This window comes from Lathyrus oleraceus, chromosome 2, assembly GCF_024323335.1.
Source record: "Lathyrus oleraceus cultivar Zhongwan6 chromosome 2, CAAS_Psat_ZW6_1.0, whole genome shotgun sequence".
In the NCBI taxonomy this organism is placed as follows: Eukaryota; Viridiplantae; Streptophyta; class Magnoliopsida; order Fabales; family Fabaceae; genus Lathyrus; species Lathyrus oleraceus.
The window spans coordinates 39,209,294-39,219,813 of NC_066580.1; positions in this window are offsets into that span (position 1 = coordinate 39,209,294).

Genomic DNA, 10,520 nt, shown 5'->3' on the forward strand with positions numbered 1-10,520 from the left:
AGCATCCTTCTCCTTGATTTGCTGAAGCAACTCTTCTCTTTCACGGATCCAAGCACGTGATCGGTCTTCGTCTCTCAACTCCTCTACTCCTTGGTCAAGGAGGGTTGAAGGCCCAGCCATAACCATAGGTGTAGGTCTTGGATACTCGTAAGGCATGAGATACACAGACACTCTCTTCCTAACCCAAGCGGTGTAAGGCTCCAAAGCAACACAATTCTTAGGACCCAACTCTTTCCTTCCTTTCCTATGAATCTTACGCCAAGCGCGGACCATTATGCCCTTCAAGCCTTGGGGATCTTTACCCTCCTGGAAGAACACACCCTCTAACAGAATGTTATATGGTTTATCCTTTAGGGGGAACCCAAGCTGACAACGTGCTAAAACATGGTTGTAGTTAATCCCACCACACGTACCAAGAAGAGGTACATTGGAGAATTCACCACAAGAGTCAATAATCTGCACACCATCATACACACGGTTGTACCAAGAGATATCATCATTAGTGAGAGACATGAGTCTCGTGGACCACCGTAGACATCCCCTGTTCTCCTTGAAGGCGACCGTTTGCGGTAAGTGAGAAATAAACCACTTATACAACAGGGGCAAACAGCATACAATGGCGCCACCACCCTTTGCATTCCTCATATGCAAAGAAAAATAAGTGTCACCCAACAGAGTCTGAACGGGATTAAGAGCAGAGAAAATCCTAATAGCATTCACATCCACAAACTTGTCGATGTTGGGGAACAATACCAATCCATAGATGAGAAGTACAAATATGGCCTCAAAGGCGTCCTCACTCATGGCCTTCCCATACACAGTAGCTTGAGAAATGAGGAACTCAGAAGGGAGACCTTGAATTCCATCTTTGGTAGTCATATGAGCACCAACCAGAGATTCATCTATATGAAGCATATCAGCTATCTCTTGGGAAGTAGGAACACTCTCTAAGCCACTGAACGACAACTGGTCTAGAATCGGTATACCCACAAGGTAGGCATACTCCTCAAGGGTAGGTAAAAGCTGGAAATCCGGAAACGTGAAACAACGGTACAAGGGATCATAAAACTGCACCAATACACTCCTCAACCCTTCGTCCACCTGAGTAGTTAGAAGAGGAAGAAGCTTCCCAAAACGAGCCTTGAAACCCAAAGGATCTAATACATAGGATGTCAAGTTCCTTAACTCTTTCAAATCTGGTTGTCTGAAACTGTACTTCTTTGTATTCCTTCTTTGTCTTTCCATGTCTGAAAATTTGCAAATAAACCCCTTAAGTTCCTTGAAAAAATTTCTTATTATTTTGATGATATGGATGCAAATGAGTGCATGAATGCATGAATGCAACAATCACACTCAAGGATCAAGCAAAGCACACCAAACAAAGGTCATGGGATGGGTCATATCATCCTTAATATCAATCATCCATTTTGGCGGATTATGGTTTACACCTTATCAACACCCAAGTTCCATTGATATTAAGGATATATGAACGGATCAACCATGAATCAAGGGTTTGTTGCAAGTCACGAGCATGGAGTCTCGGTTAAGAACCACCCAAAGGGAGTGTACTAGGGTTTAAACCTGCCAAACATGTTCTACAAGAGGTTCCCATAGTCATCATCCCATCTTTCGGATATTATCGGAGAAACGACTACTCGTTTTCCAAAAATATTCTCAAGAGAGACTCTTATGAGTGTAGTATCGCGTAACAATCGTATCAAATCTTACACTTGAACGACTTTCGCACTACATCCTAAGAATAGGCCAAGATGGGCTTGGTAAACTAAGGTCCTTGGCTTCTAAGGTCTATATTGGAAAGAGTAATGTCTAACCACAACTTACTTGTGTGACATTATTGATCCCAACATGACCTCCACCAAGTGAATGAACTTGCAAGTCAACTTGCTAAGGAATAACTCCACACAAGTCAACAAGACTACGCCATCCTCCTATCCTAAGTGCACTCGAGTCCGGGTATAGAACTCATCTCACAAAGATCACCAAGCATACAAGGAATTAATATCAAGCAAATCAATCATTAAATATAATACAGTAATCCCAAATTGCACAAAAATATGTCACATGATAATACAATACAACAAGTATGAAAAGTAGGCAAAACCCACTAGGTAAATCTCCCCAGTTGAGTCGCCACTTTTCTGTAGCGGGGTATTCGTTACCATTAGAGATATTGACTAAATCCAAGGTAAATCATACAAGTCGAGTCGCCACCGCACTTCTATTTATCCAAAGGAATGGTTAGAAAGCGAACAAAAACCTAATAGTTTTAACAAAAACTAGTAAAAGAAACAGAGACCTGGGTAAGGGGGTTGGTTATGTAATGGGAATGTGTTAGGCACCCAAAACATCCTAGGTACTCCTAGGGAGCCCTTTTCATATTTGTTGCAAGGTTGTTATTTTTTGTGAAAATTTTGTTTGTGCAAACATGATTGAAGAAATGAGAGGAGAATGTACAAGTTTATTTACATTTTGTGTTTGGATGGATAAACCCATTGCCTACGTACCATCTTATAAAAAGATTAGGATCAAAACCTCGTAGTTCGGGATAAAAATCTCAAAAATGAGTTGGTGAATTGATTGATCCAAAAGCCTTAAGGTCTTTTGTTATCAAAGGGAGAAAACTTAACCAAACCATAAATCCACCCTGTGAGGATAGCTTCAACACGCTAATGAGGGGTTAACCTTATAATAAGCATGGAAGGCTCATTGTCCATCACTAAGGATATAGGTGAGTATTACATCTACCACAAGGATAACTCAAACCTAATAGCTAAAGGTTATGAAAGATTTTGATTAAGAAAGTGGCTATTGGAACCACAAAAGACACTTGAATGGGTTATATTTACCAATTAGAAGTTGTAAGACCCCAATTTTGTCCCTAAGATCCCTCATGGCATCATATCATATCATTGCATTGCCTCAAGGATCATTGGACACCTTGCTTCCTTCTCTGTGGATGGGATCCATTTGAGAGTGGTTCTTGATCACCAAGCATTGCTTGCATTTTGTCATACGGTGAACTGGACTTTTTGTGGTTTTAATCACAATGTCGCGGTTAGCAAGAGTCGCCACCGACTTTTCTTTTATCCAATAAGGAAAGGTGGAAAAGAACAGGAAAGACCTTAATTTAGATTTTGGGTTCGGGAGGTACATTATACAAAGGGAAGGTGTTAGCACCCTTTGTATCCATGGTTATCCATGGGCTCTTAATTGCTCGATCGCTTATATTATTTTTGTCTAAAAAAGTGTTTGTGAATTGTTTGGAAAATTGTTTTGAAAAGAGAATTTAACTTTGTAATGATTCTTGTATGAATGTATACAAAGTGGTTATCCCGTTTTAGTTTTGAAAATTGTTTAGAAAAATATAACTCGGTAATGATTCTAGTATGAATGTATACCAAGGGGTGATTTTCTAAAGGCATTTTGAAAGGTGTGAGGTGCAAAAAAAAATGTTTTAAGTTGTGAGCCAGCAATTAAGAGTTATACCGACCCAAGGTCTTTACGGGCATTTCCTATCCTTATGAGGGTAAAACTGTCCTTATTATTGAGAAATAAGTAGTTTTATCCTTTGGATGTAAAAGGGTCATCGTATGGTCATCGATTGGTCATTGAAGGCAACAGTTATGAGGATACCTTAGCATTCGAAGGGACTATCATCATTTAACCGTAGGCAACATCGGAGGGTCATCGAGGGACAAAGTTGTATATTCGAAGGCAACATCCGAGGGACTATAATTTATTTTATGATGATTTAACCGAAGGGTCTTTGCTAAGGGTATCCCCACATTCGCGGGACATGACCGTAATATCGTAATCGTAAGGCAACAAAGAGAGGTCCAAGATCACTTATTCAAAGGCAAAGTTTTACAATTAATTATATAATTAGGATGAAACTCCACATTAAAATTATTAAAAATAATATATTAAAAATTAATACATTAGAAATTAATACATTAAAAATTAATTTAGGGTGAAACTCCACAAGGGTATCCCACAAATAAAGTGGAATACCTAGCCAATAACCTTTTCCTGGGATATGTGAACCTTTACGAAACTCAAAAAAAGAGACATGTCAGAACACCAAATCAGGGTGCAATCGAAGATTACACCGGAGAAATATCACAACAATAAATAGGATAGGATGAATAATGCATGGCTATGATAAAACATAAAAAAAACAGAATAGAAAAGTCAGCTACTGTCTCGTTCGCCTCTGCTTCGCCTAGCGAAGGCCAGGCGAATATTCGCCCCAGGCTCGCCTAGCGATGTGCTAGCGAGCGGCCACGGATTTTGAATTTGAAAACAGCCCCATGTTAGGAACCTTGAATTTTTATGGCATTTAATCACAGGAACAGCATGGTCAAACATTCAGGGTATTCAGGCATATTTAAATTCACATACGAAAGCAAATTATATATCAACATTTAATCATGATGCATTATATATGCAAATATGGCCAATTGAAAGTATAAACAATAGAGATACGCAAACCTGTTTGCCAATTCAAGGTTGAAGGGGTTGATCACTTGTGGTATCGGAATGAGTTAGGCGGCGGGAATTGGGCGGCGGTGGCTTCGGTGCGGATGGGCTGCTTTCCGGATTTCTTTACTCTGAATTCTCCGGGTTGGCAGGGTTCCTATGCCAAAGTTTCTATCCGTCCTTCTCTGTTCTCTCTCTCTTTCTTTTTCCTCAAGGTTTTGTTCCAAGGAAACCTCAGAGTATTTTGCTTCTCTTCCTTCTTTCTCCAGTGAATCTCCCAGTGTAAACTCCAAGTCTAACTCCCCCTCCGTGTCTTTTTCTCTACTGAAACTTCAGTATTTATAGACTAATTTTGTGGGTAATGGGCTTGGAATGAGGGAGACCCAAGTCCAAAATAATTTGTTATATTTTACTTATTTATTTATTTTAATTATTTAATTAATTAATTAATTAATTAATTAATTAATTTTTATTTTTTTTTTTCGTTTTTTTTTTTTTTTTTATTTTTATTTTTTTTTTTAGGAAAAATGATGGGTAATTTTTGGGGTATGACAGCTGCCCCTGTTCAATATTCTTGAACCGAGAGAGTTAGGATGGCGTGTATGCCATTCGTGGTCTGGAGGTGGAAGATTATTGAACACTAGAATGCCCCAAAAATTTGCACTTGAGAATCGACAGTTGGTCTTGATGGAGATGGGCTTAAAGATGCCATCCGGGAGGTTTGATGACGAAAGCTTCAGATCGAGCCGTACATTAGGCCAATTTGAAGACATGGGTGCCACACTGGGTCGTACATTAGACCGAATAATGAGTCATCCATTAGGCTGCCGACTTCGCTGGGGAGTCGGAGTGTGTCATATGCTGTTGGGGATAAAGGATCAGAATGGACCATACGCTAGATCGTATCTGAGTTGAAGAGAGAGCCGTCCGTTAGGCTGAATCTGATGATGAAAGGGGTGGTCGTACACTAGACTACACTTCAGAAATGTACCGTACACTAGGTAGCATCTGAGTAGTTGAGGATCCGAATGGGTCGTACGTTAGACCGTATTGGAGTTGCTGGAGCTCAGAATGGATCGTACGCTAGATCGTATCGGAGTTGCAGAATGAGCCGTCCAGTAGGCTGAATCTGATGGTAAAAGGGAGTAGTCGTACACTAGACTACACTTCAGAAATGTACCGTGCACTAGGTAGCATCTGAGTAAGGGAGTAGCCGTATACTAGACTACCATTCAGAAATGTACCTGTCCGAAGGTAGCATCTGAGTAAGGGAGTAGCTGTATACTGGACTACCATCCAGAAATGTACCTGTCCGAAAGTAGCATCTGGGAAAGGGAGTAGCCGTATACTGGACTACCATCCAGAAATGTACCTGTCCGAAGGTAGCATCTGGGAAAGGGAGTAGCCGTATACTGGACTACCATCCAGAAATGTACCTGTCCGAAGGTAGCATCTGGGAAAGGGAGTAGTCGTATACTAGACTACCATCCAGAAATGTACCTGTCCGAAGGTAGCATCTGGGAAAGGGAGTAGCCGTATACTGGACTACCATCCAGAAATGTACCTGTCCGAAGGTAGCATCTGGGAAAGGGAGCAGCCGTATACTAGACTACCATCCAGAAATGTACCTGTCCGAAGGTAGCATCTGAGAAAGGGAGTAGCCGTATACTAGACTACCATCCAGAAATGTACCTGTCCGAAGGTAGCATCTGGGAAAGGGAGTAGCCGTATACTGGACTACCATCCAGAAATGTACCTGTCCGAAGGTAGCATTTGGGAAAGGGAGTAGCCGTATACTAGACTACCATCCAGAAATGTACCTGTCCGAAGGTAGCATCTGGGAAGATGAAGGTCTAACTTGGTCGTGCATTAGACTGTACTTGAGTTGAAGAACGTCAGAATGGATCGTACGCTAGATCGTATATGAGTTGTTGAGGGTCAGAATGGATCGTCCGTTAGATCGTATCTGAGTTGAAGAAGGTCAGAATGGATCGTACGCTAGATCGTATCTGAGTTGTTGAAGGTCAGAATGGATCATACATTAGATCGTCTCTGAGTTGTCGAAGGTCAGAATGGATCGTATGCTAGATCGTATCTGAGTTGAAGGAGTCATATGTTGAGCTGAATCAGAATGAACCGTATGTTAGGCTGTATCTGTATACGTTGTACTTGCAATAAATGTTTGGGATGGGCTTAAAGATGCCATCGCTAGGAGGATATCGAAGTGTTGTCAGAATGAATGTTCCCATGAATTGCATCTGGAATATGTATCTGAATCTTGTCTGTGATTGATAAAGGCGTCTGCCTGAATGAGCCTTTTACTTTGACTATATCAGGAGGATAATTAACCTGCAAAGAAAAGTTAGCTTTATGCTATGTCATGATGCATGAGATGTTTTATGCTTTCGAAAATAAATGCGAATGTTGTATGCATGCGTATGCTGTGAAATGATGTAATGAATGAGTTATGCGTATGAGAAGTTCTGCTTGGGGACTCTACTGGGAAAAATAAATCCCCATCTACTGATTGGAGATATTCGTGTTGAGGACCCTCTCTCGGCTGGGGGTTCTGATTTCTGTCTGATGGTAGAGATATTCAACAGAGCCTGGCTGGGGATGGATGAGATGATCAATCTGTCTGATGATGCCGACCTCTGTTGGGGAATAGCTGGCTGTGCCGGGGAATACTGCCAACTTCTTCTGGGGAAAAACAGGCTTGCTGGGGGAAGAGAATTGGTAGTGGATTCATTGGAAGCATGATTAGACCTTTTCTTGATCCTGAAGTAGGGTAGTAATTGCTATTGCTATTCTATGCATGTATTTTGGTAAACATTGGTCATATTCAAATGCACATATTAATTCAAATTAAATCAATGGACATTTACGCAACCAAAACAGAAAAGTAAAAAACAAAAGCATCTTTTTTTTGAAAGAGAGTTGTATTGATTTTGAAAGAAGGCCTATAAACAGGCAAATTGTGTACAAGGAGACAGAAATCCTAGTAAGAGGCAATTGTCAAAAACAAAGAGAAAGCTATGCAGAAAAAGTCCTATTGATTTTAAGTCTACTACTGCCATTATGTCTTCAAGCATCTCATCCCCTGTTGTCGGATAGAAGTGATTGGCTTGGTCAGTCCCTTGAACTTGGATGAAAGTTGACTGAGAACGGGACATAGTCATACGCTTTAATCCCTAATTTTTGCCTGGACCGCCTTTTCAGGTTTTCAGTCCACCAGGATACCCTTTTTTGCCCAAGCCACCTTTTCAGGTTTTCGACTTGCCGGGTGTACATTTTTTATATATATCCCTAATTTTTGCCCGAACCCTTTTGGTTCGCCGGGATGCCCTTACTTTTGCCTAGATACGTCGATCTAGCGGGTCTTTTTCATGCGTAGTATTTTTTAACTATGTCCGCGTTCACGGGATGCGGGAAATCTTCGCCATCCACTGTAGCAAGTATCATGGCTCCACCAGAGAATACCTTCTTAACTACAAATGACCCTTTGTACGTGGGAGTCCATTTGCCTCTGGGATCAGTTTGCGGTAGCACGATACACTTGATTACCAAGTCGCCAATTTGATACACTTGTCTCTTGACCTTTTTGTTGAATGCCCTGGTCATGCGCTTCTGATATATCTGCCCGTGACATACAGCCGCAAGTCTCTTCTCATCCATCAAATTTATCTGATCGAGTCGAGTCTGAATCCGTTCCTCTTCATCTAAGCCCGCCTCTTTCATGATTCTTAGCGAGGGAACCTGAACTTCCACTGGTGAGATGGCTTCCATTCCATAGACTAAAGAGAACGGAGCTGCCCCTGTCGAAGTGCGTACTGAAGTGCGATAGTCATGAAAAGCAAATGGTAACATCTCATGCCAGTCTTTGTACATTACTGTCATCTTTTGTATAAGCTTCTGGACATTGTTAGCAGCCTCCACGGCGCCGTTCATCCTTGGCCGGTACGGAGAAGAATTAGAGTGTTTTATTTTGAACCGCGTGCAGAGTTCAGTAACCATCTTGTTGTTCAAATTAGCACTATTATCAGTGATAACTCTTTCAGGAGACAACAGGTTTCTCGAATAGATATTTGATAGAACCCATCTTAGAAATCAATAAAGTGGTATGATTCAACATGTACTGTCTTAGTCGGCGAGCAGCCCAAGCCAAAGCGCAGCAAGCTTTCTCGAGCTATGAGTATCTTGTTTCACAGTCGGTACCTTTTGCTAAGGCGGTATATGGCATGCTCTTTTCGACCAGACTCGTCATGTTGCCCCAACACACCTCATTGGATTTTCTAACATGGTCAAATACATGATTAGAGGTCTTCCTTCAACTGGTGGTGTCAGAATTGGAGGTTCTTGGAGACACTTCTTGATTTTATCAAAAGTTTCCTGACATTCATCATCTCTTGACTGTCCTCAGTAATTTGAAGATAGGTTTGCAAGTAGCAGTCAAGTAGGATATAAACCGGGCAATGTAATTCAAGTGCCCCAAGAGGCTTCTGACTTCTTTCTTGTCTACTTTTAGTACTCAGATCGACAGTTTCAATTGACTCCTCATGCGGCTGTACAGTCCTTTCTTCTTTCAGTAACAGTCTGGCAAGTTCTTCAGGTACTTCACAATCTTCCTCACTTCCATCTTCGGCTTGGTAGATCGGATTTTCGAAGTCATAATGAACAGTAGCAGAACTATTATCAACAGGATCCAGAGTGGATGTGGATACGCAATTTGTTACGTGAGTGTGTGCAAGAAAGCATAGCTTATTTGAAAAATGACAGGAAAGATAAAGAGCGCAATATTTGAATGCAAAAAGTCCATTGATTTATTGAATATGAATATGCTTATGAGAATGACAAAACATTTAACCAAATTTGATACATTGAATAAACAACAAACAATTACTCCTGACTAAAGGAAGTTGGAATAGTGTCTTCAGCCTTCCAATTATCCAAGTTGCAATCGCTATTCACATCTTCTACAGCATTAACAGTCTTGTCATGATCGGGCATAGGAGCAGTGATGACATTAGGAATATCCAGAGGATCAAATTCAAATTCCCCAGCGTCGATCATATCCTGAATCTTGTTCTTCAGCGACCAACAATCATTCGTATCATGCCCGGGGCTATCAGAGTGATAGGCACACCTGGCGTTGGGATTATAACGAGGAGAAGTAGTGTTGGGTTTTGCAGGAGGATCTCTGAGGGTAATTAAATTTACTTTTAGCATACCCTGCAGTGCTTGTGCTAAAGTCATATTGATCTTCGTAAACTGCCTTCTTCCCGGGTTAATGTGCCTCACAGATTTCTTGTCCTTTTCTTCTTGAGCAAGAGAGTCTTCAGTTCCTCCTGCCCCTTGGATAAGTTCAAGATCATCTCCTGGAGTTGAGCATTCTGAGCCTGGAGATCTTTGACAGTTTGTTCGAGGTCCATTTTTCTGTTTGAAGGAAAACCGTGAGAATACTGATCCTTTTAGAGTACCTGTTATGCAATGTCATGTTATGCTATGCAATGTATGAAATGTTTTCAAGGACTTTTGGAATTTAATTTTGCATAAACTACCAAAAAAGAAAGCCACTTTTATTAATAATATTGATTAATATTCATTATAATAAGAAGTAAAATACAATAAAAGCTCAGGTCTCCCAGGGACGGCTTCTTTTTGGGCGAAGATATGTATTGAGTCTTCGTTCCTTATTAAGCTGGCGGTGAGCTCTAACACCTTCTTCCTTGTAGCACAGAACTGGGCTTCAAAAGTATCCCTTTCCTCTCTCAACTGGATCCAGGACTTCTTTAACTCTTCAACATCGGTAGGCATATCTGGATAAGGAACGATCTGAGGAGTACCTCCTTCAGCTTCTGGTTCAACAATCAGTGGTCCGACTGCCAGATATGGCATGACAAGTTCACGAGCTCTTGTGCGGACCCATCTGAGATAAGGTTCCATAGGAATAGAGTTTTTCTGTCCTAAAGTACTTCTTTTCACCATGCCCCAAGCTCGCACAAATCTTTGACGGAGACCTT